The 12,719-nt window shown below is 30.4% G+C and overlaps 1 pseudogene; it reads right to left on the bottom strand.

Moving 5' to 3' along the window:
* Positions 1 to 2,718: 2,718 nt before the first annotated feature.
* On the bottom strand, positions 2,719 to 11,741 carry LOC109339346 (annotated as a pseudogene).
* Positions 11,742 to 12,719: the final 978 nt, after the last annotated feature.

A 12,719-nucleotide genomic window follows, 5' to 3' on the forward strand; every position in this document is an offset into this window, starting at 1 on the left:
CTAGGTGTATTGTAACCACTGATACCTAACATATAATACAGATATTTTTACGCACAATTATTAAGTATACGGCAGTAAACAAATATCCAAATTTTCAATTATAGATTCAATTTATAATGGCAAGAAACATAAAGAAGATAAAGAGAGAAAGAACAGTGCACAAAGGATTGGTATCCTGGTTCGTTTGTGGTCCACTGCAAACTACATCTAGGCCTCCCCTTCTGGATCAGGGAGATTTTCTTTCTTCACAATATTGAAATATGGATACAAATACCAATTTAATTACAAGCACATAGGACACTCCCTTCTTAAGTTCAAACAGAAAACACACATTTAAAAGAAAAGCAGTTGAGTTAATCGATTAAGTTACCACGTTAATCGATTAACTTGAACATTTATGCATATGTTTCAAATGGTAAACTTCTCATATGTTATGCACAATATATATACATGTTTTACTAATTATATTATGTCTAATATGCACATGTATGATCAATGCATGAACATATAATTAACTAGATGATATGTCTCATGGATATGATATGACAATTAAGATGGCTTAAGAGACTAGCACCTAGGTTCACCTAAGCTATACTCACTTACTACGGCACACATCCCAGACTACTTAGATTATAGACTCAATTTGCACCCTAGTCTAGATATGACCAAATGAGCATAAGGCATGTTGATTGTTGAGCCATCTTCAAGCTTTGTTAGAACCTTGCCTTCATCAAAACATAGTTAAAGATATGCTAGTGCTATTCTTGACACTTTGTACTTTCATTTTTCTCTATGAATTTATCATATTGATTTCAATAAGTAAGAGAATATTAATTTGAGATATCAACTTGAACATTTTATTTTCTATGTTGTTGGTCATTCGATTTGAAGAACATCTTTGAATTAAGTGTATCTTTTACCAAAACGGGGAAGGTGGATACATAATACTTGTTTGATTGGATTACTTATCTTATCTTAATTATTATGGTTTCTACATCTACTACAAAAAGATCATTTTCAGTAATAAAGATAATCAAAACAAGATTACATAATCAGATGGAAGATGAATTCTTGTAGACAACGTGATAATCTATATTAAAAAGAAAATAGCAGGATCTTTTACCTCTAATTCAATAAGTGAGGAATATAAGTCTTTAAAAGAACCAACAACAACACTTTAAATGAATGTACATTTTTCTTTAACGTATTGAATTGTTAATTAAAATTATTCAGAATTAATATGTTGTTCGGAAACTTTAAAATAAACATATATTTTTATTTATAATTAAATATTGTTGTATCCTCTAAACTTTAGATCAAGATCCGTCACTGCGTCAGACTAAGATTGTATCTAGATCGTTTCTTAGCATTGTCCAATAAACATTTTTTCCGACATCTTTCTCTATATAATTTTTTATTATTTATAATTTAAAAATATTTAGTATTAAAACTTTAAAAACTATAATTATTCTCACTTTTGTATTCTTGATAGTATATGAGATCAAAATCTTCCAATGTAGTGATTAAATGAGTTTTTTTATGAACATTTTCTTCTAAATATATTAAAATCAGTTATATATTTTATTAACTTTCCTTTTAAGATTTGAATTGGTGAAAAAGAAGTTTGCATTGAATCTCAATGGAGAACATGAGCTCATACCAAAACTTTTGAGTGAAGTTATATATACCTATTGAACTCCATTTATTATAGCGAAATTAAAATGGAAGGAAAATGTTATCCACCAAATCTCACACTTTATCATTAACTATGTCGTAATAATATGAAAGAGTTCAATCTTTTGTGTAGATATTCTTTTTTTGGAGGACAAATGTCCTACAATAACCAATGTGATTATCATTTTAATCTATTAGGATTTATTTGTTTGATATTCTTTTTGGAGGACTAACTTAGTAGTCATTTCACTGTTGGAATACAAATTTTACTTTGGGTCATATAACTAATTGGAAAATATATTTATCATTTTCCTTTAACTTAATTGTAGTGACCATACTCTAGGTATTAATCAAATGTTTTTATTCTGATCCACAAGGTGTTAATTTAGTATTTAGGCAAAATTAGTTTTGTATGTGTTCTTCATAGGCAATAGTTGAAGTTTAATTTCAAGAGGTTTAATTACAATATCTCAAAAATGATATTAATCCCTCATTCAAAGAGCGGGAAGAAAACTTGACAAGTGAAAGAAAAAACAAGCATTTAACATAAAAGTTGAAAACTAAAATATAAAAGCCATGCACGTTGGGATTAAGAGATTAGTAAATCCATATTTGGAGTTTGAAACATCATCTAATAATGCATTTGCTCCATACATTACCCGGTCATTTGCAAATTTAATAACCCTTTGAGAACTGCAATCTTATTTTTCTTAAATCTTGATAATTAATTATTAAAGAAATTGAAAACAATAAATTAGGTTTACACTACCCACTCACGTACAACGTTTTATTCATATTTCAGTATGTGACCAAAGTAAACGAAATCAGAAGCAAACACATGTTATTATTAATCAAAATATAGCTTTGCATTCAAATGCAAGTTGGAAAGTACAACAAGCACTTGAGATTATTACTTAAAAATTAAAACATTAAACTATAAAAGCATTAACCAAATCAGATATTTGGTTTTATTCATAATTCCCTAAATCAAACGGGGAACAATACTAAACAATAACTAAGAATCAAACATCTTGTAAAGATTAATCAATGTTTTGTACAATCAGTGGGCTTGGTGGAAAGAGTTTTCTTTTGAATATCATAACCAACTAACAAGTTTTGTTGAACCAAATTTCCAAAGATAGGAATAGGTTGATCAGTTGGAGCAAAAGCAAAACATATAATATCATCACTAACTTTGACAAAGGTGTTAAGAGCAGTCAACTTCACATCCACACCAGTGAAATGTACTGTGATAATTGAAAACTGCGACTTTTCACTTCACGGAGATTTGTAGTAAAGGCTCAACAACTTTGTAAAAGCTTTAACACGTTGCAACTTAACTGCTTCTGCGACTATTGATTCTAAATTAGAGTAAACATCAGCAGGCAAAAGAGTCAATGTTATTCCTGAGTCAATTATAATGTTTACCAGATCTACTACACCTTCCGGAAGAGCTTCCAAAATTAACTCTTTTATTTCCAACGCTAAATGCTTCTAAGGTTAGGTAATAAAAGACTTCTTTTATGATCATTGGAGTTGAGACAACACCATCACCAGAAACCACAGCATCCTCTCCAAAGCTGAGTTTGCTTGGGAGTTAGTACCTGAAAATGTTGGGCCAAACAGTAAGAGAATTTGCCTTGTATTGAAGAACCAAGTTGTGTTATGAGTGACACAGGTCCATTTCCAAGACCAACGATGCCAGAACCTTCTCCTTCAAAAACTAAAGTGTTACTGTTTCCACATATAATGATAGTTTTTGGAAATGAGACGGGGGAGCCCTTTGTGGAACTTAAAGTAAGAGTATCCAAACTAAGATCCCCTTGAGAACGTGATCCATCACCATATCCAATCCTATATAGACAACTTTGTTGATCACCATATGAAGAGCAAGCAGTGTCTCTCACTGATTTACGTGTACTAGAAGTGCAAGGAACGGTTTTGTATGTTATGGAGTTTGAAGGGTTAAATATTGGAGTGGTTTGTTTATAATAAGGGTGACAAGGCTGGCATTGCAACCAAAAAACGTCACTACTAGTGTCAACAATACCTAAGATTTCGACGGGAGGGGTGCCAATTGAGTAACTCATAAGGTATTCACCTCCATTATGAAGCACTTTAGACTCAACGTTTTTTGTGGAAAAGGAAGGTTTGTTAAAACGATTGGCATAGTTGATGGAACGGCGAATAGCTTTAGCAACTCGCTCATAATGAGTTTCACTAGGAATGTAGAGGGGTGATTTTGGAGAATCACGATGGATAAGGTCCACACTGAAGCCAAAATCCTCAATGAGGGAAATGTCACAAAGGCAAAACAAAAAAAACAATAATAGAATAATATGTTCTATCGATGACTACTTTAATACTACAAGTTACATAGGTCTTGGCCTTTTACAAGACTTAATGAAGATGAGTAGAGAGTGTTAGTGGAAAATTTGAATGTGGAGATTATATTTTTTTGATAGGTAATTTTCTTATCTATTACATATAGTTTTTCCTGTATGAATATGGTAAGATGACTTTGTCCAAATTGAATACATTTGCTTCCAAATTTTAAAGTGATTGGTTATTAATTTAATTACCCAAATACATCTATACCTTTTATTATTTAATTTATTTATCCACGAAGAAAAAAAGTTTTTTTTAAAAGTTTTATTTCAGATGAGTGTTTGTTTACTACAACTCTATATCTCTATGTGCAATAAGGAAATCAAGAATATATAGTTCTTTGATAAATAAAAGTTTGGATGGATTTTTTTAATTATTTAAAGGAAAAATGTGATACATCATGACCGTTTGAGGAATGACTTGAGGGAAAGAAGTTACTTATCATGACCGCTCCTCCATCCTCATGATAAATTATAAATTTGATCTTTGAAGAAATGAATTTTAAGGACGAGAAGGGGTGTATCGTCATATCGTTCAAAGGATGGTTTGAAGGAAAATAGTGACTCATCACAACAATTACCACATCGTTATGGCAATTTGTTATGTTTATAAATAAAAGTATCTTAAAAAACAGAAGTGACATATTAGGATCATTTAAAGAATTAAGTTTATAAGTGACACATGATGACTAGTCCCTTATGCTTAATCTAATTTATTATTAATATTGTAACTATTCTCAATTTTGCATTCTTAATAATATAAGAAATCGAAATCTTATAATTTGGTGATTAGATGAGTTTTTTACGAGCATTTTCTTGGAAAAATATTAAAATCAGTTATGTATTTTATTAACTTTCCTTTTAAGATTTGAATTGGTGAAGAAGAAGTTTGAATTGGATCTCGGTAGAGGACATGAGCTCATACCAAATTTTTTGAGGGAAGTTATATGTACCTATTGTAATTCATTTATTATAGCGAAACTTATTTTACAGCGAATAAGAATGAGAGGAAAATTATATCAGCTATCGAAATTTGAAATTAGGTAGTCATGCTTTAATAACACGCAAATCATGTTAGTGATATAAATTAATCGTAATTCACTAATAGTTTTTAGTAATTAGCATAATTTTCTTCGAGTATATATCATCATTTTAAAGCCAAAATAAAAACATTCTACATACTCTTTACTATTGTTATTTCTTTACTATTGTTATTCCTTCCCTAAATTGTCATTACATATCATTGTAATAAGAATAGAATAAATCGTGTAGGTGGACAAAAATTAAAATGGAAGTAAAATGTTATCCACTAAATCTCACACTTTACCATTAACTATGTCCTAATAATATGAAAGAGACCAACCTTTTCTGGATATATTCTTTTCGGAGGACTATGTCCTACAAGAACTAATGTGATTGTCATTTTAATCCTTCAGGATTATTTGATAGATCTTCTTTTTGGAGGACTAATTTAGTAGTCATTTCCCTTTTGGATACAAATTTAACTTAGAGTCATATAATTAATTGAAAAATATATTTATTATTTTCCTTTGACTTAATTGTAGTTACCATACTCTAGGCATTAATCAACTATTTTTACCTGATCGATAAGGTAAAAACCGTTGAAAAATAGCTATAAGAAAACTTGACAAATGAAGAAAAGAAAGCATTGAACATTAAAGTTGAAAACTAAAATATGAAAACCATGCACAACAACAAATCACCACTCTTCCCTTAGGCTTAATATAATTTATTAAAAATTGTATTAATCAATTAGATATTCATTATCAATGGTTCATTACAAAAAATATTTTAATAATTATTGGAGATATTTTATTTATTTATTATTAAACATTATTTATGATTAGTGATTCACTATTAAAATATTTTTTATTCATTAGATAATTTTTTTATTTATTACTCCTTATTAAAATGATTTTTTTTAATTTCTGTAAATCAAGAAAAAAATATGTGAATTTTTTTTTTAAAGTAAGTGTGCAAAAGCACACAATATATTAGCCAAAGGATAACATTCAAGTTACAAGTTTCTGAATCTATAGTTTGGAAGGCTTAATAAGTTTCTATTGAACTCATTAAGGATGATCGTAGGGATAGAATTCGATGAAGAGTTTGTACTATATTTAGCCACATTAGATGCCAACTTATCAGCACAAGAGTTTCCTTCTCGGTAGATATGAGATATTTTCCAAGTCATGTGATCCAAGATTGTTTTGCAGGAAGACCACTCATTGTGTAAGGACCACAGAGGTTTAGATTGGCCAATGAAAATGTCCATAACCAGCACTGAGTTCACTTCCAACCACAGATGCCACCACCCTCTTTTATAAGCCTTGTTTACTGCTTTAATTGCCGAGAAAAGCTCTGCATGAAGAGCAGTTTGGATGCTCAAGTAACAACCAAATCCATGAAGAAAGAGCCTTTGTGATCTCTAAAGATACCCCCACCAATAGCGTGACCAGGGCAGCCTAAAGCAACACCATCAGTGTTCACCTTAATCCAACCATTGGAAGGTCTCTGCCAAACCACTTCTTTGATCTTAGGAGCACAATTGTAGTTGATACTTATGTTAAACTGCTTCAGCAGGATGAGCTCTTTAAGAGAAGGATGTGAAACGAAACAATATTTGTCTGAAACTTCTCAACGTATCTTGGTTAGGATGTTATATATAAAAGAAATATTTTAATATTAAATTATTTATTATTTAATTATGTAATTGGATAAAAGGAAATTAGTTTAGATATATATTATAATATTTATTATTTAATTATATAAATTTTTATTATTTATTATTTAACAAATTTATTATTAAAGCTAAATACATAAAAGGTATTAATTATTTATATATAATAATTATTAGATAATTGGGCAATTAAATAAAGAAATAAATAAAAAGGGTTCAAAAAAAGGTATTAGTTATTTATATATAATAATTATTAGATAATTGGGCAACTAAATAAAGAAATAAATAAAAAGGGTTCTTTATTAATATCTATCTGCCCGCCTTAAGAGAGTGTAGCAACTACTATAATATTAACTCCTGATCAAACCTCAGAAGTGGGCATAAAGAATGTTTTATATGTTTTGACTGCAAGAATATAGTGAGAACTTCAAACCTATCATGTACCAGATATTCAACCGAAAGTTAGAGTGCAACATCTAGCTACTCTATGGGATATTGTTTTAGAAAGTCAGACCTACCTGTAATCACTAAATGCTTGGATAATTAAAACTTTGAATTGTTTGTTTCCTTAACCAAAAAATCGAATCTTAAATAATTTAGTCATTAATTATGCTTTTTGATAATATTTCAATAGTGAACTATAGGAAACAACTGAAAGTATCATGTACTGTGTAAAAATAAGTTTTTAAAATTCTTTATTAAATACTTAATTTCAGTAACTAAATAAAGGTGGAGGAAGGTCATATCATCACTACTGATCATCATTTTATCTTTGAGTGGTCATGTTGGAATATTTTTATTCAGTCAAGTTAATTTGCAATAAAAACAATTATAAAGAAAAATATTCTCTTTGAATTAATAAATTGGTAAGAATAACAAAACTTTATTTTTGAAATGTCTAATCATATCAAGAATAGAGGAAGGATCGTGAGTATTTGTTTTTTTTTTCTCAAATCATCCTTTAGACGCTCACATATGCTCCTAATTAAAATACTCCTTAACCAACAATCAATTTTACCCAAGAAATTATAGTTAAAGAAATATTATTCATAGGAATACATAGGAGTAAAATGAAGAATCTTAAAAATATTATTTTGTCCAAATTGAATACATTTGCTTCCAGATTTTAAAGTGAATGCTTATTAATTTAATTATCCATATATACCTATACTCTTTCACTATTGTTATTCCTTTCCTAAATTGTCATTACATATCATTGTAATATTAATAGAATAAATTATGTAGGCAGACATAAATTTAAATGAAGGCAAATGTTATCCACTAAATCTCACACTTTACCATTAACTGTCCGAATAATATGAAAGAGACCAACCTTTTGTGTAGATATTCTTTTTGGAGGACTATGCCCTACAAGAACTAATGTGATTATCATTTTTATCTTTTAGGATTATTTGATAGATCTTCTTTTTGGATGACTAATTTAGTAGTCATTTCCATTTTGGAATACAAATTTAACTTTGAGTCATGTAATTAATTGAAAAATATGTTTATTATTTTCCTTTAACTTAATTGTAGTCACCATACTCTAGACATTAATCAACTATTTTTACCTGATCAATAAGGTGTCAGTTTAGTGAAATAAAATGTTTAATTAGAATATCTGAAAGGATATCAATCCCTTTATTCAAATAGCTATAAGGATATCAATGGTTCATTACCCATGTGGTATTATATATTAACTATTAAAATTTATTTATTATTAGTGATTCATTATTAAAATAATTTTTTTCATTACGTAATTTTTTATTTACTACTCCTTATTACAATGATTTTTTAATTTCTAGTAAATGAAGAAAAAAATGTGAGAAATGATACAATATTTGTCTGAAACACTTTCCCTAGTTAATACTCATAACTTGTACCGCTTCTCATCTTATCTTAGTTAGGATGTTATACATTAAAGAATTATTTTAATATTAAATTATTATTATTTATTTGTGTAATTAGTTATAAGGAAATTAGTTTAGATATATATTATTATAGTTATTATTTCTTTATATAAATTTTTATTATTGATAATTTAACAATAATTATTATTGAAGCTAAAAACATAAAAGGTATGTAGTTATTTATATATAATAATTATTAGATAAATAGGCAACTAAATAAAGAAATAAATAAAAAGGGAAATATTCATCTCCCAAATGATCTAATAAACTCTGTTTTATGTCCTATTTGGTAATTATGGTCATTAAATTCAAGTTCTAATAGTAAAATTCAATCACGGATTGGAAAAGGTATAAGCATTCTGCCTTTTTGTTTCTACGTATACCTAACTTTATGAATTTTTATACTCTTAATTTATTTTATGAATTTTCAGTTATTAATACTTATAATATATTTTTAGGTGTGTAGCAAGAGTTTTTATAGTTCCTACTTACACCTAAGTTTAATAGAGAAATCAAAACTATGTAGTTTTTTTTTGTTAAAGATTAATTAATGTTAGTTAATAGATTAATTTTGATTTATATTTATTGAAAGAAAATAAATAATACTTAATCGTAGTTCATCGTTCCATCTGGAGAGTAAAGTACCAACTCTTATGTTTGCTCCACATCTTTACTTAAGGAGAGTCATAGCACAATATTGATTGTATCTGCTCTTCTACTCTTTAAATTTTCTTAGGCCAAAGATATTTTAATATTTATTATTATTTATGTATTCACTTTATGTGAATGGGGTAGAAACTTAATGTTTGTTCTATATCTGAACTTAAAAGGATAGATTTTTATTATAATATTTAAAGATCTATAATCACCTGCCTAAACTCTACAAGAGAGTGAAATTATAATCATATGCATGGACTAGAGATTGGAGTAATCTTACCCTCCATAAGAAGCTTGGAAACACCTATGCTAAAAACATCCTCTGCTAAACAAAATAAGAGGGGGGATAAGGGGTCCCCTTGCCTCACACCCCTTCTACTGCTAAAAAAAACTAGTATTTTGATCATTGATGTTTATGTACTGCTTGGCAGAATGGAGCACAATGCGGACCCAACTGATAAAATTGTCATTTAATCCAAAGGGCTTAAGAGTATCAAGCAAGAAAATCCAATCAATGGTATCAAAAGCTTTTATGATATCAAGCTTAGGCTACCACCAAAAACCTTGTGATCAAGATGGTTGACTTCCTTAGAAACTATGTGAATGCAGTCATGAATGTGTATGTCTTTGATGAAGCCTTTATACTGAGGAGATATAACTTTATGAGCAATAGTAGCCAATCTATAATCTAGGACTTTGGTGATAATTTTAAATCGGAAGTTGGCTAAAGCAATTGGCCTGAATTCATCAAATTTGTCAGCACCATGAGACTTAGGGATTAAGACAATAGTATTGGAATTGAGGTTGGGAGGAAGCCAACCCTGATTAAAGCATTGATTCACAGAGTTGCACACATCAATACCAACTATGTCCCAAAAATTCTATTAAAAACACTCGCCAAAACCATCAAGACCAGGGACCCCTCACCATTCATAGAAAAAACAGCCCCCTTGATCTCTTCATTAGAATGAGGAGTAGTGAGTCTAAAGTTATCATCCTCACAAACAAGACTATGAATAACAGATTGGATTAGGGAATTGGGGCAAGTATTGTTTGGAGAAACGTACAGGTCTGTGAAATAGCTCAAAGCATGACTAGCAATGTCATCTTGGCTGGATAAAATAATATCTCCATCTTGTTCTGTACCAGTAGTGTTAATACAATTCTAAATTGACTCAAGAGAAGCCAAATCAATTTGGAACCGAAGATGAATATTGCCAAACACAACCCTATGCACATTAGTAGAAGAGAAGTAGAGGAGCAAGAGCAAGTGATCAGAGCTGATTCTAGGAAGAGTGCAACAAGAAATTTGATTCCATAAAGACATCCAGTCAACATTACAAAAGCTTTTGTCATGTCTTTTTTCAATTAGAGCCAGACAACTCCTTTTGTTGGACCAAGTAAACTCCACACCTCTAGTTACTAAATTAATGAAATTAACACTATCCATGAAGGCCTTGAACTCCTCAGCAGGAAGCCTTGGAGGAATGGTGTTTCCCCTCCACTCATTAGCCTTGAGAGCAACATTAAAATCCCCTATACTGCACCAGGGACCAGGATTAGAGGATATTAGAACTAGGATTTCAGACTAGAGTTGCCTTCGATGCAAATAATGAGTATGAGCATAGACAACACACAAGAAAAAAACGTAATTGCCAATAGCTAGGGCAATAGATACGTTTTGAGTTGACTTAGCCAAGAGAATAGGGGACATAGCAGAGCTGCATAAGCCACACATGTTAGGAAGAAGAGGATTTCTATCATTTACAGCAAAAAGAGTCATTTGCAAACAAGACTAGAAAGCAAAATTAATAGCATCATAGGAGATCATGTGCTTAGAGATAAAGACCAAATCTGGTTTATTTTCCAAACAAAGATTTTTTAACACTAACCTAATTTTAAGGTTTCCAAAACCCCTACAATTCCAGTAGAGGACTTTCATTGAGCAGTATTTAAGTAACCACCCCTTCGGGTAAAGTGAACTCTTTCAAGGTGACCTTTCTTTCGAGATTTAGGAAGAACCTCTGTGAAATTTCCCAGATCCCCCTCCTCATCAGTATCGGCCATTTCATTCCCCTATAACCTACCTACAATTTTGATATCATAAGTAGCAACTAGGTTTTCCATTTCTTCAAGAAATTGGACAATAAAGTTATCATTTTGATTACATAGATTGTATATACCAGCCTGAACCCCATGCTCTCCATTTCTGGCGATAGACAACTCTTCCTCAGAGGGAAATTCATGTTGAACTTGATTAGCAAGGGTGAGAGTAACCTTCTCCGACCCATCCAAGTTTTGAGCCTCCCTATGATCAATTTCTAGGTTGATAACCAAATCATTAACTATTGTGCTGACCTCGACAACTTTATCAATAAGGGCATCCTTTTTGTAAGCAGATTTGGACTCCATAGTCTCCACCTTCTTTGTTACTCTACGATAGTTTGTTGCCAGATGCCCAATTGATTGGCAGCTCCCACAAAATTCTAGAAGGTTTTTGTAACACCGTGAATTTTCGATGTATGTTATTAATTATTTATTTTAACATAAATTAATTTTATAAATTAATCGGTAATGATTTATGCTAAACGTTATTTGAGTGTTAGTCTTGTGTTGTGACTTCCTATTTTGTGGTAAATTTTTTTAATTTTCAATAATGGAAAGTTTTTGAGCTGCTGTTGGCCACAAATTCGCCCGAATTCGGCCCAATAACGCGTTTTCGAGTTTCGTAGCTTGGAATCGAATTCTGAGTGCCCCATTGGCTTCGAAATATTATTTCAAGTCAAGATAGATATCAAGTTTGTCCATGACGCATTTCTAAATATTTTTCACTCCGAATTATGTGTTCAAAGTTCTAACCGTAAACCGAAATTAGCCGACAATACTCGGGCATGGTTCAATCATGAATGTTTCTTCAAAGAGGTCACATCACTTTCACAAGTGAAACTTTTTTGTCAAGCAAGAAAAAAGTACTCATCTCTTACATAAAATCCCTTAAACCCATTATCTACCCATTACATCATTCACCCTTTGAAAAACCTTTGGTTTCCCCCTCCCCATATCAAATTCATTTTCTTTAAAAAGAGCCCCCTCTGACTAGAGAAAACCCTTGACATTTATTTTTTCTTCATTTTGATTCTCTAAGAAACTCCAAGGCAAGTCTTCACCTTTTAGTTCTTCATCTCTTAGGATGTAACCGTTAGGTATTTATTTTAGTATGATTTTATATACATGTTATGAACATTTTCAACCGTTGAAATTTTCTAATAATTTTCCTAACTCTTGTTATACTCAAGAACTCGAAAAATGGGTTTCCGTGAACTTAGAAATTTGTTGTTTTGAAACCATGAAATCTTATTGTTCATGAGGCTGTCTTACTGTTTAAAAATA

This window comes from Lupinus angustifolius, unplaced genomic scaffold (genome assembly GCF_001865875.1).
Source record: "Lupinus angustifolius cultivar Tanjil unplaced genomic scaffold, LupAngTanjil_v1.0 Scaffold_72_47, whole genome shotgun sequence".
Classification (NCBI taxonomy): domain Eukaryota; kingdom Viridiplantae; phylum Streptophyta; class Magnoliopsida; order Fabales; family Fabaceae; genus Lupinus; species Lupinus angustifolius.